At 41.4% G+C, this 23,877-nt stretch overlaps 1 long non-coding RNA gene across 1 annotated transcript in view; it reads right to left on the bottom strand.

Annotated features, from left to right (window-relative positions):
* The window catches only part of LOC104150069 (uncharacterized), a 36,600-nt gene extending 18,502 nt beyond the window's left edge, over nt 1–18,098 (bottom strand). Inside the window, exons 1-2 of the long non-coding RNA XR_695482.2 lie at nt 17,866–18,098; nt 9,419–9,502 (exon numbers count right to left, since the gene is read on the bottom strand). This is a non-coding gene — a long non-coding RNA (uncharacterized lncRNA). The remainder of the gene's footprint in view (nt 1–9,418; nt 9,503–17,865) is intronic.
* Nucleotides 18,099–23,877: the final 5,779 nt, after the last annotated feature.

Raw genomic sequence — 23,877 nt, 5'->3', positions numbered from 1 at the left:
AAGCTCAGCCTCACTGGAGTCATTTGGTGCATGAGTCTGGGGGACATAAGACCTGAAGGTTTAATTTCTCGAGCCTCCACAGAATATCAGTGTCGATTGATATGAGCTGCCCAGCGCAAGCCCAGCAAGGGGCAGCTACCTTGGCCCCCGCACAGCGCCCTGGCATGTTACAAAACCTGATGCACCGAGTGCAACGACACTCGGGTAGCCAGTAGGCAATGTGAAAGGCAAACGCAGAGATTTCCACTTCACTGAAGCAAGCTCTGGGGAGCCCACACCTCTCTTCTGGAGCCAGATGCCAAGCCAGCTGCTGCCACGAAACGCGCCCAAGAGCACAGGGATACAGCTGGGAGTCGGGGCGTCAGGACATGGGAAATATTCCTGGTCTGAACACTCATCCGCCACCCTCAAGGTGTGTGTCCCAGCCACGGGATGTCAGAGCCACCCGTCAGCGACACATCAGGGGCCAAATCACTGACTGGCTACAAGTCAATCTCATCCTCTCTTGGACTCTGAAGTGCCCGACGCCAGGGCTGGAGCTGCCCCAGGGCCCCCTGCTCCCTTGGGGGGGCAGTGGGGGACAGGTCCTGGCAGCCAGCACTGACCATGCCCTGCCGGGAGCCCGCTGACACCGGCCCCAGAAGCCCGAGGCCCCCGCAGCGCCCTGGCAGAAGTTAAACGCTGCAAGGGTGTAACCGAGGCCAGGTTAGGCAACAATTGGTTAAATATATTGAAGATCTAATGTCCGGATGTGGACACTTAAAGAGAATAAGGTAACGGTTAAATGCTTATTCCTTTAATGAACACAGCATTTAATATGTCTTGGCCTCGTTCAAGCAATTTACAATGCACTGTAAGACAGACTCGGACACTGGCTATGCCATCAAATGGCATTATTGTGATAATGCCCAAGCTCTTTTCCCTGACTCCCCACGCAGAGGAGAAGTCACTGAAATGCCAAATTTAGGCACCATTGGTCTAACTGTGGTCCCTATGACTGTCACATGCAGACTTTTCAAGACTTTCTTGAATGCAGATGCTGCAGTTGGCCACAAATCTGCTCTTTATACCATAGCACATAACCTGAGGACAGTTCTCTTCACCTTGGTATCCTATGCATATAAAATCTTTCCCAATCTTAGAGGAACCCTATATACCAAAGATGGGGAGCAACCCATAGCGTCTACTATAGTAGTGGGAGCCTTAGTTTGGTACATGTTGTTTCTACCTTTGAAAAACTATCAGAAGAAAGCATTCTGAGGACCTTGGAGCTGAGAAAGAAAGAAAAAGTAGAAGATTCAACCGCAAAACTCCTTGAGATAGCTGGTCCCTAGCAATCTCTCACAAAAGCTTTGCAGACTTTTTCAGATAAAAATGTATAATTTTTTCCAAATGTAGACCATTATTGTTGCAATTACATGCTATAATTGTAACTCACATCACATAGCTGTCTATAAACCTGAAATCTTTAAAAGAATCTGCAAACTCTGAATGGAAGAATCATTTACTTTAAACACAGGAGGTAACTAGTGTATGGGTACATGAAGTTGGCTTCTCTTAAAATATGACTAGATCTGTTTACTTAAAGATGTTTTGTAAAATCTCTGATTATGATATAACATTACTTCCAGTTTTCAATGTCTTGTTGCGTATTAACTAATCACTACCATGCATATTTAATTTTATGCAAGTACTTAAGTCTTTGCTGAATATTAGAAGTTTAGTCAACCTAGTTTTTTTCCTAGGATGTTTAGCATGTTATATATTTGTTAATCCTGACTGGTAGAAGCTCATCTTGCTTGCTTGCTCAGTTCTGTATGTTTTGAAAGGACTACCTATAAAAGTAATGTAAGTAGGACTCAGTCCATAATGTTAAAACAAATTAAAACAAAATTAAAACTGTAACACCAAAGTGAACTTGAGCTTGAAGTAAATAGAAGCATTGTTTAGCCATTTATTAGTGGCTCAATTAGAGCTCAATATTTTGAGCAGCTATTCCAGTTCAATGCATACATTTTTGAGTGTTGTGCCTGTGAGTCCAGCTTTGCAGGAGTTCCTGTTATTCTGATTCCATTATGCTATGTCTATTGGTTTCTGCATAACATCAAAAGAAATAAAGGAAGGAAATGCAGAACAGACTTCAGGGCTTCCATTTGCAGTTTGGTAACAGTGATTACGAGAGCCTTACGATTAATCTTTCTTTCTCCCTGTCTCTCTCTTCCCCACAAATTGGCATCCACACCTGTAGAAACAGGCAGTATTTAGACAAAATCCATCATCAGAAACCACACTCACAGTCTTCTGTCTGCAATTAATTGGGTCTGCACTGTTTTCAAATGCAAAATAATAGATTATGGAGTTCTTTACTAGCAACATTTGTTGCTGAAATTGATATTTTGTATTTGCAAGGGATTGTTTTTGTGCATTTATGGATTCAAATACATACAGGTGCAAAATTCTATGCTGAGTTGTAAAGGTTGCTTTAAATTTGGCAGAACTGTGATCCAAACCTGTCCTTAAATGCTGCCTGTTTAAAACGATGGCTGCATTAACTCATTCTGAGATGCAGGGAAGCTGATACTGGATACTGCAGATCTAAAATCCTAATAATACCTTTCATTGTCGGTGGGTATGAGAGGTAATAGTACCGAAGTCTGATGCCCTTTTTGTTGGAGTTCAGGTACCATGCTTGTGGACCGATAAAAATTATGGGATTAGGATTTTAGCTATGCATAAAAATAATCCTAATTTGCTTTTCAAGCTTCTGACTTACAAAGCTGGCTATACCAATTTAGAAAAGAGCTGTTTTCAGGTTCAGGCTTAGGTTAGCTTGATATGATGGTTTTGTAAATGTTTCCTGAAACACCAAAGAGAAGGTGAAGCAAACAGTGACAGCATCAACAAATAGATCTAAGTCAATAGTTATAATGAAGCTTAGTTTCAGTGGATTTGTGGCTCTTGTGAGATTCTCTGGCATTTAATGAGATATGAGCACCAAATTAAGCTTCTCCCGAAACCGCAGCACTCATAACGCCTTTCTTCCCTGTTTCCCCAGTGTCTAGGAGCAGCTCAGCACATGCTAAGCCTTTTCTTCCTTGGGGCAGTGAGAGAAACTCCCTTTACTACACAGCCAGCTTTGCCTAAAACTTCAGAGAATTTAGTATCACTGAGGCTGCAATTCCCCTGTCAGACTTGGTTGCAATCACTCAGGAAGTTTGAAAGTGATTGGGGAAATGAGCAGAAATGTTCACAGCCCTATACAGAGAGCCTGCTTGCATAAACTTCAGATTATCATGACTATGACCACGACTGTATGACATAATTAAAACATGAATGTACATCCACATGCTGGATTCTTTGACTTTATTAGTACTTGTTATTTGTAAAAAAGTTGACATGACCTTAGCTATAAAAGCACTAGCAGAGCCTGGCTTAATAAATTTTCTATAGCTTTATGCATGTGCTTGCTGTATTCTGAAATAAAAAACTGTGATAAGAAACTTAACTGCATGTGAAAATATTATAGTCCTACTTTTGAATATTGTATTCATTTGTAGTTGACCCCCTGCATATATAAGAACACTCCTAATATTTTTTCATGCCAATAGATTGATGACTTCCACTGTTTCCTGTTGTCTGTTCTTGGCCCCAGTCCTGCTACTGGTTGTTGTGGAACATCCCTATAATCATGACACATAATCAAAAGAAACTAGCTTAGGCACAAAGGTCCACCTGCACTGGGTTATCTGAAAAACTGAGAGGCTGTTTTCAGATCACAGCCTGCTGATATTGTGCCTCCTCTCTGCGGAGTGCACAGAGAGCCAGGATCTGGCACTCTGACATAAATCAGTGCCTTGTACACAGCAGTTGCAGTTCCTCAGTTAAGCACCCATAGTAAGCAGTGCGAGCAGGCACACTAGCATTCAAGTTATAATAATTAGAAGAGTATTCAACTGCTCTGCTTGGGGATTGCAGTTTCCTGTGTATAATTTTTGCTTTTCTGCTATATCTATGTGGCATTTCATTCCATTTTCTCCTAATTCAACACAGTTCATGCAACTAATCAAAAAAAAGAGAGAATTACACATCTTAAAGAATTTGAAAAACAAAGTTTATGCCTTCTCACGTGGCTTTATATCTCTGCATCGGAAGGGGCTTGGCTCCTAGAAATGTCTGATTTGTTTACACTTTAGATTCTTACTACAGGTTGGATGAGAGTTGGATCATGCAAGCATCAGCTGATACAAAAGTTTTATCAGTAGATTGAGAAGCAAACTTAAAGATCGTGCTTACAAACACAGGAAATAAATTAACTGTAGAAGTTAAAACATCTTAATGTATGAACTAATTTCCAATAATACTGAGTACCTAGCAAGGTGGATGGAAGCTTATTAATTACCTCCTTAAAAGACAGGTAAAATCCTGCTTCTGTGGAAATCAATGAAAAAACTTTTGCTGAATCTCTCTCCAGATCCCTTACACTTAAACTCTTAATGTTTGGCATTCATTTCCTGAAACATAACACAGCAATTATCATTTAGAAAGAGGAAGGTCGGACTTACAACTCTAAATTAAAACAAGGGTAGATACTTGCCATGTGTTGGGTAGACATGCCTTCAAATGAAGTAGAAGGTCAGGCAGTTAACACCTTGTATGGTTCTTGCTGAAAGTGTTCAATTTGGAGAAAAGAAAATGAAAATGTGATGCTGGTTCATAAATGTGCAACATTTTTTCGGGTTCTGGAAATCTTATTCTTCCTGAGTTATAACCCTACCTCACTTTATCTTTGGAAGGTATTCCTGATTGCTCTGAAGGGAGAAGGTAAATGACTTGCCTAGGTTTCACCAGTCTGCTACACTGAATGTTTCCTATGGAAGTTATTCTAAGTATACTACATTCCCATGTTACAACTTCAGTCGGGGTTGGCCCACCTGTTTGAGAAGGATTGAACTGGAAAACTGGGCTCTGACAACCTTGAGTTTTAGCCCAGTCAGTACTAAGCGTCCCAGCCCATTCCCAGAAATTTCTTATTTGAGGTCTTAGCTCCACAGCATGATGAGAATCCCTCCTAAATCTTTGTGATGTTTGAGAACAATCATGCCAGGGTAGAAAGTGAGCTATATCCCCTCCAGAGGCTGTCATAGTCCACATTGTAACATTTTTGAGTTATAGTCAGTTCTTTCGAGTGGGATACATCTAAAATTGTTTTAAAAATAAAAGTTAATTTGAGGTAATCAACAACTGGGACTCAGAGAAAAGCAAAAACCAGGGCATAGGAGAAAACCATCCAAAACAATAACTCCCCATACTGAGGCAAACAGGATATTTGGATAAGAATCCTGGAAAATGAATTCCTTAGTGCAAAAAGAGCTTCAGATAAGTAGTTTTCCCACCTCTAAAGATTTCATCCATTTCTGAATTATGAAGAATCTGAAAAGTGCTGCTTCTTTAACAGTGACATAGCCAATGACATGAGCGTGAAAAGGAAGGTTTGGGGTTGTTGGATTTGTCTCTGGTTTTCTTATTGTAACATAAACTGCATCGATCAATCAAAAGATCTCAACATCCTGTTGACATCAGCAATGGTGAGGGATTGGCTTTCAACAATGGCAAAATTGTGTGGTCCTCCTAAAAACATTTATCCTTGGTAAGTGACACTCAAAGATATTTCCAATTTGTGAAATATTTCACCAAAAATCTAGAATTCAAAAAATTAAAATGAAAAGTTTTGAAACAGCCATTATAGGTTTTGATTTTGATACTGCTTTTTCAAAGAGCTGCAGCACCTGTTGACACCTTTCAATGCCTGAAACCTTTCAGCTTTCAGTTGTTGCCTTTCTTATTTTCTTTTACTATGGACAAAAATTTTGGCATTTTTTTAGATCAGGTCTACCTTGAGTGTCACTGGAATAGAGCAAGATACTACTGAGATGGGCAAGCAAGCATGGACTGGGTTCATGATTCAGGTGGCAATCTAACACAAAATCATGAAGTAAAATTTCAGCTAAAAAATTTCAGTAAAATTTCACTTCCTCATTGATACAAAGACAGGCAGACAGCAAATTTATCACCAGTATCTGAGGCTTGCTCACTCTATGAGCTGATACGCCTGACATTTAGTAAATGACTCCCTGTAAGCAAATAAGGGTGTCAAAGGGTCATTTTCCTTACTAGTTACCAAAATTTTCACTACCAGAGTCACACTTTTGATGATATATTGAACATATTTGGAGAAAGAGGAAAAGAAGAGAAGAACAACTAACAAAAAATACATTTTAAATTAAAATAACCTTAAAATATTTTCAAATATGTTTTCATTTTGACCAGCTTTAACCACTGACCAATAATTGAGCATAAAAGCCTGGATGACTGCACATTTTTATGCTATGTCCTCTTGAAGAAAAATATGGCAATTTCGACATACATTACTCCCACATTGCATTATTTCTGACCCATCACATTCCATTTTGCAAATCAGTGAAAATTATTTTAAAATCTGCTAACTATAGTGTGCATTCTATTAATACATGTTTCAGTGTATCTGTACCTTTGAAAGACATTTTTCTCCTAAGGTAAAGACTAGGTATTGCATGTTTAAGTATGCAAAGTAAAAAGATTTAAGCAAATTGGAAGTTGCTTAAATGGCACAACTCAAATTAGTGCAGTTTACTGCTTTATGTTATTGCTTTTAATGTGAAGGCTGTGCAATGGAAGAGCATGCCACATTCTCCAATACAAATAACTGTTCCATCAAAACAGAGCTCCTCGGTGATCTTTTTTATTTCTCCAAATCCGTAGTGGATAAAATGATTGCGTGAAGTGGAATTGTGAAAAGGTTGGTCTTGGGTAATAGGAGAGATAACAACAGGATTACTACATTATTGCTTCGGAAAGCTTTCCCTAAGCACAGAGAAGCCTGCCCAGGCTGTGGAAGCCTAGCTAAGGAATGTAAAGATCTGTGAGGTTTGTCTGAGGCTGAGGCCACCTCTCTTGGTGGAGTGGGGAAAGAGCGCGGGCCGGGAGGGGAAGGCCTCTTCGTCACTCATTTCCACTTCCACATCACTCAAGAGAAAACTCCGTAACAGGGTCCTGGGAGTTTGCTCAGGCAGCGGCACCTGAAGGGTTCTCGTACCCGGCACTTTCATGCCAAATCCAAAAGTAGTTATTCAATAAAATAAAATAACAGTACTTCAAATATGTGAACCTCTCAGAGTGATTTACTGTTTGGAAGGTGACCTGTTCTAAGTTAGACACTGCTCCTCAGCTAAGTTCAGACATCTAAAAATTGGCCTCTGTGGGTGCCTTCCTTAGGCCATGGGGTAAAACAGCTCCTTCCGTTGGACAACAGATTTCACTTATCTTCAGCAGCTGCCTCAGGATGCAGTCCCAGCAGGAATTTTATTTCTCTTCATTGACCAAAAAAGGCCCTTAGGACTAGTTTCATTTTAGACTAACTTGCACATAGCAGGAGCTTCAGCCAGGGGATCCATCTCGCTCTACACACAGGAAGAAGCTACAGAGGTAGCCTCCCGCCTCGTCGAGCTGATCTATTCCATCCCGTCCAGCGCTGAGGTAGAAATAAATATTTATCTGTGGGTCTACAGCCTGCAGAACGTTTTATAATTTGGTAGCTGAGAAGAAGGTTAGGTTCATGCAAATTAAGTATTTTCCTTTTAGATTTGTTTTGCTTCATTCTGACCTGAGGAAGGAAGTGAAAATTTTCCTATAATTTGAGTCTCCCGCGAGATTGTGCTCTCTCCTCAGTTGGGATGGGACATGGCAAAACAGAGCTGAGAGTGAGGGATTTACAGGCTGGTGAGGGAAAGAGGCTGAGCAGAACCAACAGGACTTGAAGAAGAAAAGCACAGGATCTATAGAAGAGATATACAGTTCAGGACAGGAGGAACATAATGCAAGATACTGAGCTGGGTTCAGTTCTCCTTTATAGCCAAACAACTTTATTAAAGCATATCGCTGAATTCAATACGCTGCACAGCTGCAGCCAGTAGTGAAAATTTTTCCCCCTAAAGGGAAGGAAAAAAGTCCGAAACAAGAGAATAATCTAGTCTGACTGAATATGCAACTGCTTGTATTTGTTATATACATTGGAAATAAAAAGAGAAAGGCTTATCATTTATGATGAGGGAAAAAGATACTAATTCTCCCAGTCCTCCCATGATAATTAGTTTGCACTACTTACATGTGAAAACTGGATTGCCAGTACAAAAAACTATGCAGAGATGAAGTAGGTGATAGGGGTAAAGAGGGACGATAGTATTCAAACAACTATCATTTGCTTGGATAATAGCTACCTGCAAACTGTAAAAGTTTAGTAATCCTGGAGAAGAAAAAAGACAATTATACAATGAACCGAGCTCCACTGGTACTGTGAAAAATGGAGACTTTCTGCATAACAGCTAAAGATTTAGACATTAATTTGAAGAGTGCAGCACAAATATTGATCTCCCTGAGAAACTGGCATTTTGAGAAAGTTGAATAAAGTGTTGTTTGCAGATGAGCTCAGATAATTTCGTTTCTCAGATACAGCTTTGTCTCAAAGTGCAGTACCTGTGAGAAGAGTGAAAAGAATACAAAAAAAATCAGAAAGGAGAAAGTTGTAGAGGTGAGGAAGAGAAGAGCTAGAATTAGATGAGCAAGAGCAGCAGAACTGGAGTGAAGATTAGGAGAAAGAAGAGATGTTTGAAAAGCACAGAGTGAAAAAATATGAAAATGGAGAAGTAGACACAAGGGCTGAGGAATGAGATTGAAAACTGCAGAGAAAAAAATCTGAGAAAGGAGGAGAGAGGAAGTAGGTGACATAAAACTAAACGTAGGTGCACATAGGGACAATATCAGACCATGAGAAATCATTGAAAGGAAAGAAAGAAGAAAGAGGGAGTATTCAGAAAAGAATATATGAAAGAAAAGAGTATATGCTTAAAACAAAAACAAAATTATTAAAATGATCCATGTTTTTAGGAATATAAGAAAAATGGAGGGACAGAGGAGTAGGAAGGAAAGGGAATTGAAGAAGGGGAACAGGAAAGAGTTATTCTGGAATTACTTTGCAGAAAACTGGGTGCTAAAACTTGATATGAAAAGTACATGTAAATATGCATATTTTTGAAATGAATCTATCACATTGCGCTTGCAGGCTCAAATCCTGCGGTCTCACTGTAAAATCTTAAGTGTATTACTGGGGAAGGCTACAGTTCTGCAGTGCTGAATATCCCTTGTCTTATACGAATATTTCCTAGGACCATGTGATTCTTACCAGCAATACCCGGGAACCCCATATGGCACTGCCTGCATTGCACAGAGGTTAACTGTATACGAAATGGCCATAATCCAGAGCCTACATCAAGACAGAGACACGCATGCCGTGATGCTGTGTTGGCGTTACGCCCGCTAACCTTACCCATACTTGTTGCCATGCCTCACTTTAATTTAGGGAACAGGTGGCTTCACTGTTAGTAGGCACCACTGGTGAACGGGAGATGATCTAAAGAGACAAGAAAAGAAACCATGAAGGGAATGAATTTTAAATGGTGTGAAATAATCCGGAAACCTCAACAGGGGGTTTATACTCATCTTTGTTACCTCTTGGGTGAAAACAGTCGGTGGTTTTACGCTAGCAAGCACAGTGCTTTATATTTCTTAGGGAAAGGTGTACAGAACAACTGTGCATCCCGTTTTTTAAAAAGTTAATATAGGTCCCAATTTAATTAGCATGAAATGTGTTGCAATTGTTATTCTGCAATTCCTTCATGCTCTAACTATACAGTTTTTAAGCTCTTCATGACACAAATACTTTCCATTAAATGTTGTCTAAAACGTACACAGAGAGTATGAGAGAGTTATTGGCGTTTTGGAGTGACAACCCTAATTGTTTGGGGGTTGGCCTCCACATAAATAACTAGATCTCTTACTCCCTTTTTTGTCCATGTTTTCTTTCTTAGGAAGAGAACCCTTCCCTTTCAGTTAAGCCCCCATTTAAAAAAATGATGACTATCCTTAGTATTCACTCAGATATGTGCGCTAACACAAGCTACAGTGAATATTGATGTTTTGGTGTAAGCTTGAGCTGAACTCTGGCACACAGTCCGTTCTGCTTCATGTTCCAAAACGCCACGAAAGATAAGAAAATTACAGCTGAGTTACCAAATAACAGATCCGCTATTTTAATACCCAAGATTCTGTCGTCAGCACGTCTACCTCCAAAACTTTGTATATATCCACTTTCCAGGATACAGACGGGTATTTCTCTTACAATTTACCCTAGTTTCAAGCACAGAGAAAAGATTATATATGCTGGATATTCATACAGTTTTGCAGGCTTACTAAATGGTGTGCGAGTTTTTCAAGATCTCTATTTCTAGTAAGAAGAATGTGCAAAACCAAACAGCCAAACTTCAGAAGTAACTGCACCATACATTATTTCCTATGTAAGGTACCAGTTAGTGCCTGTGCAGACAAAAATACTAGTTTTGTTAAAAAAGCGTATTCCTTCTTTTCAACAGAAGGGAGTCTGTGTCTCCCCAGCCCTGCAACCATTTTATACTGTTAGGTTTGGTATACATGTCAAAATTAGAAAGCATACACATAGATTAAATACACCTCATAATTAAGACCATAGGCTATGAGTATGTGGATCATCACGACTAATGCCCAACTTTAGCAGGAGGAAGAATGGCCCTTTTGGAGCAGAGAGTCCTTATCTCTCTTTGCTTCTGACTGTGAAAACCACGGTGTGTAGTGTAACTGGTGTCGGAGAAATCTCTCCTGCTCTGGCTCATTACCCAGCATCGAGGAACTCACTATCCAAATTTGGGGGCACAGAAATACAAATCAGGTTACTCTCCTCATCTCAAACAAATTAATAGGTTGAAGAAAGATGTGCCTACCTCTCGGGCACTCAGCAGGCTTTTTCTACCACAAATTTTGAATATAGGTCCTGACTGCTTCTCTGCCTAAGATTGTTTTGATTGTATTTTGCCAAGTGGTCAAAAAAAAAAAAAAAAGGAAAAGAAAGACTAGGCCCTGCTTTGAAATTTGCATTTTCAAGGAATGGTTTCATCTCTTCCTAAAGTAACATTTGATGAGAAATTAGGTATTGGAGAGATACTTATAAGCCTTTTATAAACCACAGGAAAATAGATATTCAGTGGTAATGGGAGGAAAGAAAGTGAATATTCTGTGCAGCTGCTGAAGTGATCTGCCTTCTGGCCCTGCAAATCCTCCCCGACAAAGGACTCACTGGGAGAAGAAGGTCTGTGCAGCTCACGAGGACTCTTGCAGAGATGTCACTACCTTGCCCAACGCAGTGGCCAGAGTTTGTCCCCAGTTTCTTCACTTCAGCGAGCAATGCTCCAGCACCATCCGTTGGCCAGGTGCAAATCCAGTCCGCTGCTGCTAACCTCGGAGAGGCTTCCTGACAGCTCCCTGGCACAGGCACCGAGCTCCCCGCGGGGGCACAAAGGGACCGAGCCAAAAGGAGAGCAGAAATCGAGGCTGCATTATCTTTTCAGACTATAGCTCCCATTTGCCCTTTCTTCAGCGAGTGCTTCCTCTGATTGAGGCAGCTTTTGGAAGAAGTGCCTTTCCGAGGTGATAATAAGCCAAGCACATCCTTCCTGCTCTTTGAGTCATAACTCATTCATGTGCCTGCCCTGAATGCCTTCTTTAGAGCCGAGCAACTTTTTTTCCTGGCTGTCAGAGTTCACTTGTCTTGAAATCCACAGCGCTATTTACTGCAGCAAAGCTGCACCATCTACGTGCAGCTTTCCTCTGTCATAACCCGCACAGCCTCTCTGGGCATCTCTCCATAGGCTTGCCACTAATTTCCAATCTAGAGTAGGATAAAACAAGTAAAAAGGGTGAGTTGTGAATTCACTGAAAACTAGAATGGCAGATTGAAAATGGTTTCAGCCAAGGCATGAAAAAAGGAAGAGTACCTTAGTGCCATAGGAATATTTAATTTCAATAGCTCAAAAATGAAACTTTTGGCTTTCCAGTTAGAATGACTATTTGCATGAATAATCTAAAGAAAACAACGTGGAAGAAAATTAGCATTCCAGTTGAGCTGCATACACAGGGTTACCCAAAACAAGATTTCTTCCCTTTGCTGTGTTACTAAATAACTTACAAAGCCTCTGCTTCTGTTTCATTGCCACAATCTCTCCCTCCTCTCCAAGCACGTTTCGGTTTGCCATCGAGCCAGAAACACTGGCTTTTGCCAAGGTGTACTCCGACTCCTGGCTGGGCAGCCCAGGACCCCAGCAGCCCGGCGGCGGCGGCAGAAGCGCGCACCGCCTGGCCAGGGGCTGGGGACGCTCGTCCCTCGCTCCCCTGCGCCGCGGCCCCGCGTGCCGCCCCGCTCCATCTGTCTCTCGGCAGAGCCGCCCGGAGGGTGCCTGGGTCTCAGCCCAGGCGGCAGCGGGGCGTCGCGGGCAGGCGGCTGCCCGGAGGTGGCAGGCGGGGAGCGCTGCCTGCACCCCAGGCTCCTGTGCCATGCCTAGGGTTTGGGGAGAGTCTCATGGAGCTCATGCCCCGGCTTTGAAAACAGGTCCCAAGTTTAACGCTCTTTCAGCCAATGTCGTGTGGGCTGCTTTGTAGCTGGAGCTGTTAGTGGGATCTTCTTGAGAACTATTCCCTCAACACGGCGTCCCTTGATCAACAGCACAGGGATGCCGTGAGTTGAACCGTCAAGGGGACCTCGGCTACCTCTTGGAGGATGGAGGGCGTACTCAAACAAGGCTGGCTCCTAAAATTTTGCAAACAGTTCTGAAAACCTGTGAATCTCTATTTCTGGGGAACATAAAACCGACAAGCGTTGCTTCGCTGAGAGTTTCTCTCTGCCGGTCTCCCTCACTCGTCTGGAGATGTTATTCTAACAGAAACGCTCAGCTGGGCAAAAAGGTTTTGTTTTCGATCAAATATAGCCCAATGTATCATTTTGTTTTGTTTTCTCCTGCCTGTTTTTGTTTTACACAGTTTTTTTTTTCCTGTCAGAATGTCAAATCTATACATTTTCCAGAGGTCTCTCGGTGGGAGGGAGCCCAAATTACAGTCCCCCTGTAGGACCTTCTCACCACAAAGCCACGAAGCCAGGCCTAGACTTCCTCCTCTTTGCTTGGCCTGCACTTCCCTCAAAGGCCATGGAGAAGAGACATCCGGGGGCATTGCAGCAGCAGAAGAAAGGGCCTCTTTGAACGTGGGGAGTGGGTGATTCTGCACTTGGGCTATTTGTTAGCTGCTACAAAGGCTGTGAATAGCCCTCCCAGCTGTCCTGACTGGACAAGGGCCAAAGTGGGCCTCAGCAATTACAGGGCTGGTAGTGTGCACAACGCTTATTTTATATCCCAGCTATGCTGGGTACTGATACAGCACTGTACTTTCAACCTTGATGAAAGCACCATCAATTATACATCATCCCTAGGATGTCTAATTTGCCACAGTTGCGACTAGAACCAAAACCGTCAACATTTTGCCTGACTCCAAATCCGCTCTCTGAAATAAAGCTTAGTTCTTACGTTTTGGTCATGCTTCCTAGCTGATTTCACAGGCATTTGTGTTGCTCCAGCTACGTTCTGCTGTTACTGCCCTCCCAAAGAGACTTTGCAACGTCAGAAAATAATTGCAGTATTAGGCGCTTGACAGAGCAACATCTTACAGTGGGTCTACACTGGTCGAGGTGTTTATTCAACCTAATTCCCACCCTGTTATTTGCCTCGTGTAACTGTTGAATCAAATGTCACATTATAAAAATAATTCAGTTAAGTCCTTCTTTTTCCAAAAAGAAAGAAATGCATGTTTTATGAAGTACTAGCCTCCAGGATTCTTGCGAATTCAGAGCGTGATCATGTAGCTCAGACTGCACCCCACTGCCTCAGCAACAGAGACCCGCTAGCGCGCAGGTCAGTCGACTGGTGCTTTAACGAGAGCGCGCGCCCCATGGGTGGTCTAGGCTTTACTCCTATTTGTACTTTTGTGATACTTTGATACAAAAACACAAATGTTTCTTTTCTTATCATGCGCTACTTCAGATTTCAAACTTGCCTGAAAGAATCAGCACAAGGACCCCCGCGTCCTAAAATACCCGGGATCTTGCAAAGCCAAATGTATTCTTCTTTTTCTTTTTTCTTCCTTTTTTGAATGCGGTTGATTTCAAGACTAAGATTACCCTTTGGCCATTTACCAGACAGACTGTACATTGTATTCATGCTTTTCAGCATTGTTGCCCTCCTAGTATCACCATGGTATGCTGCATTAGCAATAATATTTACCATCTTGTCAGTCGGTCAGTGGCAACAGGCTTAATGAAATGGGTCATTTGTTATTCAGCACAAATCACAGTCATTGAGAAATCAAGCTGGGAGATGCTTATTTACTGAACTTTTATTATCAAAATGTGCACAGGCTTTGGGAAAAAATGTGTAAAACTTGTGAGTTTGAATAGTGAACATGAGATGGAGAAGAAAAGGGCTATTTATACTGATTCTTTTAAATGAAGTCGCTCAACTAATTTTGCCATTGTAAAAAGGATGTGAGTGTAATTTGCTTATTTGCAACTTAAGGGCCTTTTCATACTGTTAGAATAAATAAGGAATCATAGAAAGCTATGTTTTACCTTCAAATTAGTAAACTTAGATTAATTCTGTATGGATAAGACAGTGAATATAACATTACACTACTGTTGTGACTCTGTAAAGAGCGATTTGTAGGAATAGCGTTGTCAACAAATGCCACCAGAGAGGAAAATGTTTCCTTTTCTTGTAAAATGTTAACATCTAGGAAAACATATCAACAATGAAATGCTCTCTTCTCCCACCACATCCTAGTTCTTTTTTAGGCTGAATAAACACAGCATGTCTATTCAAAGGATTGTTTCCAGCTTCGAAAGTGCTGGAGGAATTCACTGAAACTTCTAGTGTTTCACCAAACAATGACCTGAGTGTGGTGGCCTTTTTGCTGGGATTTTTTGGGGGGTTTGTTTGTCGCTCTTTCCGGGGGTGGGGGGGGGGAGGAGGAGATATTTAATTTCATTTTATATTAAAGGAATGAGATCAAATGAAGTAAACAAAAACATCCAATGCCATTGAATCAAAAAATAAAAATAAAAAAGAAGGAAGAAAGAGGAAAAAAAGAACCCCACAGATGGTTTGTTAAGTACAAAAATAGAATAAAATATTCTTAGCTATCTCTTTGGACAAGATTGCTTTACCATGCTTCATAAATCTGTCCTAGATGATCCCTCTGTGTAAAAGACTCCTCAGATAATACAGTGCTACCAGATCTTCTCCAGTGCTCTGGACTCTGGCCAAAGTAGCTTTGCCAGTAGCATTCACAGCACCACAATGGCCTGATTTGTGGGCTATTTTAATTTAAAGCATCTGTGAGGCTTCTTTTAGTTCTGCTTGGACTAACTGTAGGGTTAGAGAAATGTCACAATAACTTGTACCACTGGAAGAACCCCTGGACATCACCCCAAAATGCTCCTTTACCCCTTCTCAGAGATTTATGTGGTTGGTCAAACTTCCCCATGGCTAACGCAGTGGCCGGCCGTGCTCCCACCTGGCTTTTGGGACATCTCACGCTCCCTGACAAACTTTCTCACCAGCGCTGCTGCCCACTGAGGTGCTGTGCACCTGCAGGCGCTGGGAGGGGACAGGAGCAAAGCTGTGCTCTGATAGGGGCTGGAGGGGAGCAAGGAGGAAAACCCCTCCAAGGAAGAGGTCCTCATGCCCAGCAAGACCACAGCGACTGGGAAGCAGGCAGTTAATGAGGGAAGGCAGTCACAGGTCTCTCACACACTCTCAAACCAATGATGCCTTGCCTGAGGCTTAATCATAATATATGGTGATATCCCAGTTCTTCATGAGTTGTGAAAGATTAATGGTACCATCACTCCTTAGTGTTTCTCACCTCCAGCCCTTTTCTTTACCAGTTCGCACCAAAGTCATTATTGCCCTCCCCAGGTTCCTGCTGGTCCCTCCTGCTCCTGACGTTTCCTCACCTTGCACGCTTGCAGCAGGGCTACTGCTTGCCAGGGGAGAAAAAGCAGGGGTTGCCCTGCATGCTGTTGGATGACCTGGGCTTGCACCAGTCTGGTTTTGCCACCTGACCGTTGAGAGCTGTCCTTTTATTAAAATCTTTTTCCTAGAAGCTGTTTCCACGGGTACATCTTGAATGTGCAAATTTTGCATCATGTGAAAATGTGCTTCTGAATACATCCTCATGCTTCCAGTGATTATCAATTTGCAGCATGCTGTAGGCTACAAATCCCATGCAAATAGCTTCCAGAATTCAGCTTCAGTGAAAACGGAGAGCTCTTGAACAATTAGGGCTCTCCAAAAGAAAGAAAATGAAAATCATTACTGATCTTTTTTTTTCTTGCATGGCTATGTTTGAGGATGGTGATACAGAGAGGGCATGGGGAGGGAGGGAACTTTATTATTTCTTGAATTAAAGAGAGAGAGGAACTATGAGTTTAGCTAAATCATCTGCAAGTGAAATGCTGCATTGCTCGCTTGTTAGTATGAATGTGTTGCATGATAGCTCTTCGCTGTACGCTGTGTAGCATAAGGAGTTGCTAGGTTACACAGAGCATCAGGAATTCAGGGAACAATGTACTTATATCTTTTTCAATTTTGAAAAATAAAATAGGTATTGACATAAAATACAGTGTGGCACTGAAGTAATTTTGTAGTGGAGAGATCAGAGGAAGGGGGCCTTTCATCTCGGTGACAGCAGTTTACTCCTTGTTGTGACTTAGCGAGGGCACCGGCGGGACAGCACGCCGGGATGTCAGCCGGCGGGAGGATGCTTGCAGCTCCTGTACCCCAGCAACTCTTTCTCGAGTCCAGCTCTCCGAAGCCATTGAGCAGCTGCTGTTCAGAGCCATGTCAACTGGTCCTACAGAAACGCCTGACAGCTCCAATGATGTATGGGCCCGGAACGGAAAAAAACAACCCTTTCATGTTAAAAACAAATCTGACAGGTCTAGTGGAGGCTCTTGGCCTACTGGTGTTGTGCCTTGAGCTTTATTATTGTTGTTGTTATTATCATCGTTCTCCTGTTCATAGATAATGTCATAATTTACAGTCGGGCATTGTGTGCACCGAATGATTGATGTCACTTGGGCATGAATAACCCTTTCTATAGGATTAATAATGGATCTTCAGTGAGAAACAGCCGGGGCAGGGGGGAGAGAGTGGGGGAATTCACTCATAAAGGCAGACTTCCTTGGATATTCTGCTCAAGATGATAAGATGAAGTTCCTCAAACCTGAGCATTGTGCTCCTGTTATCCTAAAAAAATCACTAGGTATGGGAGAAATACAAATGTATTCATAAAACCAACAACGAAACCAAATGCCATGTTCCTTTTTCTCAGACCTAGGGTATAGGTACAAAAGAGCACGTCTTCTTTTTTGGGTTTGGTGGAAGGATTATATTGACCGATCTTTGCAAGTGAGAGCACTCTCTGACATTTATACTGACGGCGGAAAGCCTTACCTGCTAGTCTTCTCTAGCTCTGGAAAGTAAAAGAACATTAAGAACATTATTAATGAGCACTATGTTCCACTAATAGGTTAGGTTCTGACACAGGCTCCGTGACTGTACAAAATGGACTGCATTTTTAATGTTAGAGATACATCACTTCTCAGAAAAATGTAAGGATAGTTCGGCTGGATATTCAGCTAGCTATGATTCTTTAAGGATCAGAGACGGGAGGCTGAAAGGTATCATCTTTCTGATATTATTTGAAAGAAAACCAACAACCACGTTTCTATGTTAAGAGTATCAGTACTGCAATGTTTCTTAAAATAAACAGACTACCATACAAAGCACAGACTCTTTTTACCTTTCTATGTAGTGTTGCTTGCTTGTCCTTCAGCAGCCCCACCAGCACTCCTGTGTTTGGTGCCCATGGAGGCGAAAGCAGGCCTCTTGCAGTACTACCACAGTTAACCCTGGCTCCAACATCTCATTACCGATTCAGCAGCGCAGCTCACACCATGATGGCTGAGTTATAGAAAGGGCTCGTTTTATTGTTGATACTTTTCACATCCATCTTTTCAAATTGTCAGCGGATTTTATATTCTGTAAAAATGAATACGAATAAAGGTTGCATTTTTGTTGATGGATTCTGAAGACATCATAAATTATAAAGGCAAGCCCTGAATGGTTTGCAAAACCCACCAGAACCCAAGAGTAAAATTACGTTTCATAATCAGTAGAGAATGAATTTCAAAGTGACCATGAATTCGGCTTGCTTTATTGGATCTCTAAGACTGTGGGCGCTTCTACAAATATTACCTGAATTGTCAAAACTTGTTGAATTCCCCAAAAGAGATCTGAATCTACTTACAAAACAGGATTCTTCATAGTTATAAGTTTTAAAATTTGGGGCTGTAAGAATCTCAGGATATCCTGTGAGCCACACTGCCTCTCTAAAGGCAGCACGAACTGCATCTGTTTCTTTCCTGATACATTTTCATAACTTGCTCCTAAAAACCGCTAATGCTTGCTCTTTCAGAGCTTCCCAAGACAAAACACAGATTCTAGTGCTTAACTCTCCCTACCGTTCATTAGCTTTTCCTGATGTTTAACCTCAGTTGCCTTCATTGTAATATGAACTCATAATTCCCATCTATTTTACAAGAGACAGAAAGGAGAGCTTATTCCTTTCTTTTTTCTAGCTGTTCTTGGCATATTTGGAGAAGGTTATCAGTTTCCTCTCAGTCATCTCTTCACTAAACTAAGCTAATCCTCAATTCCTCCTACCTTTCCTCCTAGCTCATGCTTTCCACAACAGACCACCTTCATTGCCATCCTCTGGGTTCCCCCCACCCTCTCTCTCCCATACAACTTTGGTTACTTACTGTTTCCAGCCAACCTTTAAACACTACTACCAGGTCCTCAACTGAAGAAAATCATTGCTGCTATACAAATGAAGTTAAGCTGACTTAAGTCAATAGTTACAACTCTACTGGTATCATCTCCAAAGTGGGTGCAAAGATATATATGCTTGACAAGTACGGGATAAGAAACCACTAACAACTGCTATTTCAGAGCTTCCCTGTTGAAATATAGGGATAAGAAAGCACTGCAAAAGCAGGTATTGCTACTCTTTTTGTCTGCTGTTGCGAGTCATCACCATCATACTTCATCTCCATAAGACTGAACCCAAGTAAGGATTATAAGATTACAATTGAAAAATTGAAACATAAAAAAAATTATTGAAAAATGAAAACAAAAATAAATCTTGATACGCAGGCTTTACTTGTATTATATTTACTTAGCATTTTATTTCTTAACTCACACATAGTGCTATATACAGCGATATTGGCCATACTCATTCATATTAGACAAGACGATCCTTTTGCCTTATGCCCCTTTTCCCCTGTGAATGTCAGACACCCGTCAGCTCTGTTACTGAGCGGAACAGGCTGTTTAGATAATTAGGGATGGGCAGTAAGAATTTAAAAATTGGCTCCAAAACATCCTGAAGCAGTGGTTGTCTTGATGCATAGGAAGAGCTATACTCTACATCTAGATCCTTAAACTGCTGCTGGCTCGCTGGCACAAGACGGCAGTAGATCCAGAGCTGTGACTGCGGGCCTGCCTTCCTCGCTGCAGAGCATGTTCTCTTGATTTCTTTATAACTCTTTTAATTCTTTTTCTCTTTAGTCACCCCAAGGTTAAAAAAAGAAGGAAAAAAAAAGCTGTTGTTTCATAGTACAGACAAGTCCTTAGAGTCACATTCCTCTCCCACATCTTCCCCTGGAACAGCAATGCTATAAACCTTCTCTATCTCAAAGCAGAGTCCCAGTACTGGCAGTTTAGACAATTTATATCACATAATTCTGGGGCACTAACCAAAAATAGACAGACAACGAAAACATCTATTTTTTAATCCCTTAGTGTATTACTTACTGTCTATTCTCCAAGATTGGCTTAATCTTTCTATTCATCAGATAAAAGGTAATTTGAAAACATTTTCTAGAATATAGAACATCAAATTATAGCCTGGAGTACAGAAAATCAAATTATTTTTTAATTTTGAAATACTTTTATTAAGAACTCACATTATCTTCCAACATTAAATTTTCAATAAGATAGTAGAATTACAACCCCAAGTTTTAACAGAAAATGGGATTTGTGTTGCTTGATTTCTAGGGCCCTTTTTTTCTATAGTTTAAAGTGCCTTTCTACTCTGAGAAGAGCATTTGTAAAAATGGTATCATGGGGTGCATACTTTTCATCTCTCAATGACTTCCAGATCCAAATCTGATGACTTTAAAAGTAAAGAGATTTTTTTTTTAACTCCTGTTATACTCATCTGTTACGTTCCTTGTCTGCAAAGTGCTTGACTTGTTCTTTGCAAGAGAGATGTTATTCGAGGCAGCTGAAATAAAAGGATTTAATTCTCTTACAGTATGTTGACTACTCATTTTTCTGTCTTTCTATTTCCTTAAATATCCATGGTCTGCAGTGCAACTATACGAGACCGTTTAATCTCTGGCATCTGTGAAGCATTTACCACATTTGTAGCCAAGCTCCAGTACTTAATGTTCTTCTTCAAAGAAACCTTAGGCACAAGGTAGAGGATTTGTACTGTCTGAAAATTAATCAAATGCTGTGTGGTGCTTGGGAAAAAGTTTCTGAGGTGCACTCTGCAGGACAGATCCTCCCTGTGCTTTTCTGTTGTTAGACAGTGGATCACAATTTTCTTCTCCTACAAAGAAGAACAAAACTCCTACGCTAATTGTACAGGGAAGTCATCCCCTTCCTTCTACGCTCCTCACTCACCTTCTCGCTCACTCTCCTTTACGGACGCCACTATCAATGGTGGCACATTGCCACTGCCAGTTTGTGGGGGGGAAAGCTTTTTCCTTGGCCACAACTTTCTGTGATATAAGCACTAGAGAATGATCTTCCAGAAAATACTGCATTTTAGCAAGTGCAGCACATAGGTGAAAATGACCACTCATCTCCCTATAGAAGCCCACACTAGGACACGCCTGAATATGGTGTTTAATGAGAGGAGTGTAAAATGAATTCCAATTATCCTATCACAATTGTTAATGCCTCATTAACTCTATGGGCTCCAAAGCCAATTACACAAAGCTTAGGACGTGCCCTAAAATTAGGACATGCCATAATACGGATGTGCAGTGAGAGGAGTGAGAGGATAACTTTCCCTTTTCCTTCCTTAACCTGCAAATGGGCCTATCATAACTGTGAAAGTGGCATTGATACAACTGGCCCCAAAGCCAATTATACTAAGCTAAGAAAGCTTAGCTTTCTCTTCCACACAAGCCCGCAGTCACATGCCTAGATGAAGTTACACGAGGGCAGTTCCCCATCCACTGTGCTAAGCGAATACATATATTGCAGACAGAATTGATTTACGGTGACACCGCTGCAGGAGGAGAACAGAGCTGAGAGAGAAAGGAAGGATTCGTGTATCAAGACATCCTCCATCCTCCACTCCTCTGCTCTCCAGCTATCCACAACCTGCTGCCAACTTGTGCAGGATACCAGAGGTTCCCTCCAGCTATAGTAGAGCTGTACTTAGGCTGCTACCCAGAGCTAACTATAGCTGTGAAAGTAGTGACCAGATCAGCCTCTTGAACATAGAAATCTATAGTATTGGCCAATAACGCAAGAACAAAAACATGCTTCACCTTTTGGTTTCTGGTTCACAAAGAGGAAAAAAATACAGCACCTCACACAGACTACAAGCAGGTTCAAAATGGTGATTTCCAGTTTAGAAATGTGAGCATGTTTGACTTATGATTCTAAAACTTCTGCTTTCTCCCTGTAAAAGTCAACTACAAGCTTGCGTAGCAACAAAATACATGTTGTGCATGCTCATAACCATCTGAATGTAGCCTTTCTGAAGTAAACAATTATAGCACTTAGATTACTGGAATGTGTCTCACTCACTCAGTATGAGTGTCCTACAGAGAAGAGCCTAAATACTTGCATGCATCCATCTGATTATGCAAGGTGTGCATGCAGAATTTGCTCTTTCATTTCAGCTGGAAAGATGGTTTCATAAAGTTATTCATCAGTTTCTGAAGATTTCCAATCCCTTTGCTGTCAGGATTGCACACATTGTTCCTCCATTTAAGAGGCATATGTTAGCATCACAACTGAGCCAGCACTGCAGTAATACCAGATCCTGTGAAATAGGCTTAAAAAAACCCTAGAAAATGAAGGGAAAAAATATATGTAAAGATACACAGTGCAGATCTCCTGTGGTGAGTTTATTAAGTTTTTCAAAAGCAATAGAAGATACAGGATAATAGATGGCCTAACAGTGACTACAAAGCAGTAATCTATGTGAAGGGCTCTGCTCATGTCACAAACAGTGAAAGCACCGTTTCAGAGGTTTAAGCTGAGAAAGAATTCAGTTGTACAGGTCAAAACCACGGATTACATTCCCATTCTAATTACAGGAATCTACCTAATTATTTCTCAAGAAAAAAAGAAAAGAAAAGAAAAAATAAACACAACATAAAAGGAGTAGGAAGGAGGTTGTTCTGCTGTCCTCTCTACCCTTCTTATTCGCATGTCCCAACTCTGAAGCGCTTCTCAGTTAGTGTATATGAAAGAAAATCTCTAAATGATATCCTGAAGCAAATCAGAGACACTGAGTGACCCCCAGCACTCTTCAGCTTCAGGGATAGATCTACACGGCAATTGCAGGAGCAGAGCTACTCAAACCAGCTGCAAACTGGCTAGCTCGTACAGCAGCAGCAGCTGGTAGAAGAGGGCTCTGGGGGGACTCATTGACCCAGATCCTCAGGTGGGTTTTGCACCTTGTGAGCCTGAAGCTCAACACATAGCAGCATCCAAAGTAAAATCCAGGTCTCCGCACCACTACACGCTCTGTTTTGTGCTAGTCATTGCTAGAGACACAGGGCTTGAAATAAGGCAGTATGATTTGCTAATGCTGAGTGGTTTAGTAGGAAAAGGTGGGAAAGGAAGCAGTTGCACCATTGCCCTATCACAAAACGGTCACTGGAGAAAGAGTAGTTTCCCAGCTGGCATAGCCAGAGCTCTTCTGGGACTGCGCTGCCCACGGGCTGCGTCGTGTCTCGGGAGGAGGTTACGGCCGCGCAGCAGAGAAATGTCTGGCGGGCAGCAACTGCTGTGGTAGCCTGCCATGAGTCAAGTCCCTATTGCTGAAGGACAATAATGGCTGCACTTTTCTTAAAAGTGAAGCATGGCATGAACCCTAGAAAGCATAGATCTAGTTGAGAGCCAGGCTTTAGGCAACAATATGTGAGGGGCTCAAGCCATGCACACCCCAATACTTCAGATATATGCATCCAGTTCTCATAAAGATCCCATATGAAAACTGAAGGAAGACAGATAGTAACTTCTAATAAGAAGAATAGAATAAGATTTTCTAATAAGAATATCATTTTGATGTTATGGGCTGATTGTATTTAGGTTGTGAACTGTAAAAATCACATTTTTGAGCCAGTAATCTACTCTGAGGACCTGAAGTAGCAAATGCAGAATTATAAATCAGCATTAACGCTTGGTTTCTGAACAATCTTTGCCCAACAACTGTAGTAAAAAAATCTCAGCACCGCAGCTCAGATTTTCAGAAGTACTTCAGATAAATATATTTCATTCAAATCAAGAGAAAACAGGTAACAATCACTAAGACAGCTTCAAAGATCCCACCCTAGTGCCACACCCTCATGCATATGTGAACACGATAGCTGTGACATTCACTTTCTAATGTAGAAAAGTAAGATTAGAAGAAAAAGATAAAACTCTCTTATCTGACCAACGGATACAGCTGGAAAAGATAGAAAGGTTTTGGGCTCAGAGTCCTTTCCTCAGATAT

Source organism: Struthio camelus, chromosome W (genome assembly GCF_040807025.1).
Source record: "Struthio camelus isolate bStrCam1 chromosome W, bStrCam1.hap1, whole genome shotgun sequence".
NCBI lineage: Eukaryota > Metazoa > Chordata > Aves > Struthioniformes > Struthionidae > Struthio > Struthio camelus.
Note: the sequence above shows the minus strand (reverse complement) of the source record. Positions and strands in the feature narration are given on the sequence as shown.